The following is a 6,097-nucleotide window of genomic DNA, read 5'->3' as shown; positions in this document are numbered from 1 at the left end:
TCGTGTGTATGTGTCTGTGTTTCTATATATCTATAGTACATATACATATATATGTATTGCATACATGTATCTATTATACATAGATATATGTGTGTAGGTATACATACATTATATGAGTGGTTATTTATTCAACAAACATATATTAATTACCTCATGTGAATCAACTACTTATATGAGGCGTTGGGTATAGAAAAAGAGAATATAACCTAACATCCTAACCTCCAGCAGACACTCATGAAAATGAGTAATTTGATTAGTAGAAGAGCATTATCACTGTTTTATTGAGAGCCCAAGGAAATCACATATATAGGTATATACTCAATTACAGAATCTAGGACTATAGAGATACTACTTTATATTTTTAAAATATGGAATATTGTTTTGTATATAGTATATGCTTAATTTCTATTTTGTTGATTAATACTGGTTGGTTTAAAAAGTCTGGAATGTGTTCATCTGGAAAAGTGATCAAACTTTGCATTTGCATATCATCCTGGTGCAGGAGCCATGCTAATGCTCTCCGTGTCATTCCAACTTTAGTTAGACGTGCTGCCAAACGAGCATTCAAACTTTATGTTTGAAGGTAATGCTTCCTGGAGCGATTTCTGTATAAGACCAATCTAAATTAATGCTTTTTTTTTTTTTTTTTTTTGAGAAAGAGAGAGGAGAGTGCAAGCTAGGGAGAGGGGCAGAAGGAGAGGGAGAGTGAATCTCAAGTAGGCTCCACTCCCAGCGTGGAGCCCAAGGGGAAGCTTGATCATAACCCTGGGATCATGATTTGAGCCCAAGTCAAGAGTTGGCCACTCAACTGACTGAGCCACCCAAGTGCCCTTCCCCCACAAATTAATGTTTTTTAAATCCAGATTGTGCAGCTTTCTCACACCATTTACAAAAATAAACTCAAAATGGATAAAGGACCTAAATGTGAGACAGGAAACCATCAAAACCCTAGAGGAGAAAGCAGGAAAAGATCTCTCTGACCTCAGCCGTAGCAATCTCTTATTCGACACATCCCCAAAGGCAAGGGAATTAAAAGCAAAAGTGAATTACTGGGACCTTATGAAGATCAAAAGCTTCTGCACAGCAAAGGAAACAACCAACAAAACTAAAAGGCAACCAACGGAATGGGAAAAGATATTTGCAAATGACATATCGGACAAAGGGCTAGTATCTAAAATCTATAAAGAGCTCACCAAACTCCACACCCGAAAAACAAATAACCCAGTGAAGAAATGGGCAGAAAACATGAATAGACACTTCTCTAAAGAAGACATCCAGATGGCCAACAGGCACATGAAAAGATGTTCAGCGTCGCTCCTTATCAGGGAAATACAAATCAAAACCACACTCAGGTATCACCTCACGCCAGTCAGAGTGGCCAAAATGAACAAATCAGGAGACTATAGATGCTGGAGAGGATGTGGAGAAACGGGAACCCTCTTGCACTGTTGGTGGGAATGCAAATTGGTGCAGCCGCTCTGGAAAGCAGTGTGGAGGTTCCTCAGAAAATTAAAAATAGACCTACCCTATGACCCAGCAATAGCACTGCTAGGAATCTACCCAAGGGATACAGGAGTACTGATGCATAGGGGCACTTGTACCCCAATGTTCATAGCAGCACTCTCAACAATAGCCAAATTATGGAAAGAGCCTAAATGTCCATCAACTGATGAATGGATAAAGAAATTGTGGTATATATACACAATGGAGTACTATGTGGCAATGAGAAAAAATGAAATATGGCCTTTTGTAGCAACGTGGATGGAACTGGAGAGTGTAATGCTAAGTGAAATAAGCCATACAGAGAAAGACAGATACCATATGGTTTCACTCTTATGTGGATCCTGAGAAACTTAACAGGAACCCATGGGGGAGGGGAAGGAAAAAAAAAAAAAAGAGGTTAGAGTGGGAGAGAGCCAAAGCATAAGAGACTGTTAAAAACTGAGAACAAACTGAGGGTTGATGGGGGGTGGGAGGGAGGGGAGGGTGGGTGATGGGTATTGAGGAGGGCACCTTTTGGGATGAGCACTGGGTGTTGTATGGAAACCAATTTGTCAATAAATTTCATAAAAAAAAAAATAAATCCAGATTGTGCAGACATTATATTGTCTTTTCATTTATTAATAACTTCTTAAATTCCCAAAAAATAGCAATTATAATTGGCTCACACATGTGAAAGTTTAAATAAAAAGAAAGAAAAGTTACCAATTAAAAATATAGATGTGATTTCAAAATGTTTCGGTCATTTCTTTGCTAACATTCTCACATTCCCAGCCAGTCTTTTGTCTTTGGGGCTGGATATACCAACTCATATCTCTGTTGCTTATTGGAAATTTTTATAGGAGATAAGATGGGAAAAGAGGTTGCAATTCTTTAAAAAATATTTAAGTGGAGGATTATCTATGGATTTTAGTGAACCTTGGGTAACTGAAGTTGACTCTGATGGCTGAGACAAAAAAGGCCAGGAGTGTACCTTGAATGGAATAATAGGGAGAGGAATTCTTGAAAGTATTCAGTTAGTGGCCTTGGCTTTTCTTAGCATTATGTGTTGGTAGGGTTGTGTACAGAGACAGAGTTGTCACTATTAATTTCTGTTTATGAGACATTCCAAAGATATTGTCGAATAAAAATAATAAACCAACATTGTTATTTTCAGGTATGTGAGCTGTAAAGCTGACACTTTAGCCCTCTGGCCATTTTTCAAGACATTACCTAATACATAACCTCATAATGATGACTAGAGGGAAACATTTTCAAAAGCACAGTCATAAAGTGCTTCGATAAAGCCCACCCTAGGTCTTGTAGCAAAACCTAGACATGAATGCCTCCTAAAAGGAGTTGGGGGCACCAGATGTGTCTGCCATTGCAGCAGTATCATTTATATCCTTCAAGATTCTCCATTCCACTTTGGGACAGACATCCTGGCGGGTAAACTATGTGACACAAATTTTACCTAATCCTGCCCCAGGGAAGAAAGAGCCTGTTGAGTAGTTCCAGCAGATAAAACACTGTTGCCCTCTTTATCTTTATGCAGGAGGAAAATTACCAGCCAATAACCTCACTCTTGCTTTGTGCCTGCCAGAGGTCCAATCCCCTAGAAAGGGGCAGGGGTGGGACACATGGACCCCAGAATGAAAGAATGGCCTGTCAGTACACACTGGGCAACTGCAGAGGGCTGCATTGCTGGCACTTCTGCCAGAATCAGATGTAAAAGAGAGCTGGAGAAGGGACTGTAACTGGCAAGTGCTGGTGTGCGGCTATTTTCTACTTGTACTCAGAGAGTAAAAACTCTATCTGCCTCATAACAATGGCATCCGCAAGAAACATCTCTATGGGCTCAATTTTCTTCAGTTGTGACTGGCTTCTTTTTCTTGCTCGCTCATTTTTTATCCTACATCCCACACTTCTGCCCCTGCCATTTCCAATCCAAAGCTCCTGAAGTTATCCAAGATGGTGGTTCTTGACACCAGTTGTACATTAGAATCACCTGAAGAGCCTTAAAAAGAATACCTACACCTGGGCCTCATTGTGTACCACTTCTAATTCAGATGGTCCAGGCATATGTAAAAAATCCACCAATGTGTAGCCAACATTAACAACCATTGACCTAAGGAGTTAGGGCTTTTTAAAGTAAACAATTAGTGGATAGTAATGTTTCTGGATATGGGAGTGTGTGAGATAGATAAATCTGGTGACATTTTGCAGGGTATATTGGAAGGGGAGAAACTGGAGGTGGAAACCATGGGTTTATCAATTCCATCAACATTCGAAGGAGAATCACTCATGGTGGCTGAAATGTCAATGCTGATGAAATGGTTCCACTCAAAATCTTTGTTTAAGCCATATTAGACATTGTGTTTAAATGTCATTTAAAATGTCTTTTGCTTTAAAAGATAAAATACTCTTGGAATGCATTTCTATTGAGGAGGTTGTATAATTGACAATGATTTGTACTTGTAGCTAAGGGAAAGTACTTTGTCTATAAATTCTGGGATTAACTTTCTTTCAAACTAAGAAAAGATGCAGATAGCCTCAAACTTATTCTCCATTTTTATGTTAGATGGTGAGTTTCTCCCTCACATTGTCTGACTGGAGGCTAGTGAGGCTTGTTTTAGTCAGGTTGAAGATGGGGAATATAGAGAATAATCCCATCCATTCACACGGGATCAGAAGCTGTCGGGTTGTGGAAGACACCACTCTGAAAAGGTAGAGAAGATAGAGAAATTGGGAGAAGTTAGTTACAGAACATATTCATGCTGCTGATATGGAAATACAATTACATGTTCATATTGCTCTCCTCTGCAAAATTGAAGCAGAGAGAAAGAAGTGATTCTAATTTGTCAGCCAAGTGCTAGGAAGGTATAATCATTCATTCAATCAATTCATTCTTTTAACAAATTTTTATTGATGTAAAATTTCAGCAACATAAAATTAACCATTTAAAAGAGACAGTAAAAATGTCATTTACTGCATTCAAAATATTGTGCAATAACTACCGCTATCTAATTCTAAAACATTTTTTAGCATCTAAACATTAAGTTACTCTTCAAATATTTAATCATTACCCTATATACAACCCTTTTTGCACCAAATATAAGAGACTACATAAAGAAAAATAAAACATGGCTTGTGCCCTTAAGACGAAAATTTTTAGTAGGGAGCTTGGCCATTTTCCTCCTAAAATATAAGACAATATATGATAATTTATATAAAAAACATGACACTAACTAAAGGAGAGTTAATGTCTGATTTGTGGATGCCAGTGGGTTTGAGTGTGAAAAACGGTTTGAAGGAGACAGTATTAGAGATAGGCTTCAAATGATGGGTGGAAGGAGGCAGCATACTTCTGGTAACAGGAAAATCATGAGCCAAGGAAAGAAAGGAGAGGCATAAGAAATACTCAGGGAGTGTTGAATGACTTCACCTGGATGGGACAGGAGGAACAGAATTTCAGACTGGAAAAGCAGGTTGAGCCAATATCATTCATAGGGACCTTTGAAGAACTGACAGAGTTTTGGATTTTATTTGCTAAGCAATGAACAGCTATTAAATACTTTTTAAGCAGGAAGAAATATAGACAATGCAGTATTTTAGGGAGATAAATGTGATGACTGGGTAAGGATGGATTAGAGAAAAAGAAATTATCCCTTTAGGTACTTCTAGCCATGCCAAGGGCACTGTTCTATCAGTATGTAAATTAGAGGATAGAGGCTCCCAAGCACCCAAAAGTAAGCTGGTGGTAGCCATAAAAGGTGAAGTTGTTTGTTTGTTTGTTTGTTTGTTTGTTTAAGTAGTGTCCACACCTAACACGGGGCTTGAATTCATGTCCCCAAGATCAAAAGTCACATTTCCTACTGACTGAGGCAGCCAAGCACCCCGAGGATGAGGTTTTAAGGAAGCTCAACCACCACATGTGCTTCTAGTCTAAGAACCAACCTTGGTTGCCTTGTCTTAGAGACTGTCTAAATACTAGGCCAGTTTTATTGGTAAATCACAGGGCCAGCTTTATAGGTAAATCATGGTCAGGAAGTTAGTAATTGTCCTTTAGTGATACCTCCTCTAGAGAGTCTAGTCTGGGGAAACATGGGTCTCTACTCAACAGGACCTATCTGAACTTTATGCATGCCATACTATTGGTAGTTATGGTTATTCAATTGATAAATCAAAAGCTTGTGGTCAGGTGTTCAAAGAATCCTTTAGAACATGGGGTACATAGATTTGCTCCACTGGTCATGTTATTTTCATTCAACAAAAATTTACTGAATACCTACAACGTGTTAGCCCCTCTCCCATACTCACTCAAAAGGCTCTCACAGGGCAGAGAGAGAATATCAAGTCCATTTGCACCACTTCCCTAAACTACAGATGACAGATACATGGCATATTTGCCTCCACCACTGAGCCCGGGTGGTCATCGCATAGCTTCCCACTCACAATCTTCCTCAACACAGAGCTGCAGGCAGCCTCCACATACACTGAGTAGAGGGGGCCTATGGTATGTAATCACTTATTCACATGCCTTCCTTGAAATGAGTAATCTTTTCTTGCTTCTAATGTTAAAATGCCTAAACCAGAGCAATACTGCTTTATCCCTGCC

The 6,097-nt window shown here is 39.0% G+C and overlaps 1 non-coding gene across 1 annotated transcript; it reads right to left on the bottom strand.

Annotated features, from left to right (window-relative positions):
- Window positions 1-459: 459 nt before the first annotated feature.
- LOC115522594 lies at window positions 460-564 on the bottom strand. The gene has a single exon (XR_003971491.1). It is a non-coding gene; the product is annotated as a U6 spliceosomal RNA (small nuclear RNA).
- Between the last annotated feature and the right edge of the window lie 5,533 nt (window positions 565-6,097).

This window comes from Lynx canadensis, chromosome C1 (genome assembly GCF_007474595.2).
Source record: "Lynx canadensis isolate LIC74 chromosome C1, mLynCan4.pri.v2, whole genome shotgun sequence".
In the NCBI taxonomy this organism is placed as follows: domain Eukaryota; kingdom Metazoa; phylum Chordata; class Mammalia; order Carnivora; family Felidae; genus Lynx; species Lynx canadensis.
Note: the sequence above shows the minus strand (reverse complement) of the source record. Positions and strands in the feature narration are given on the sequence as shown.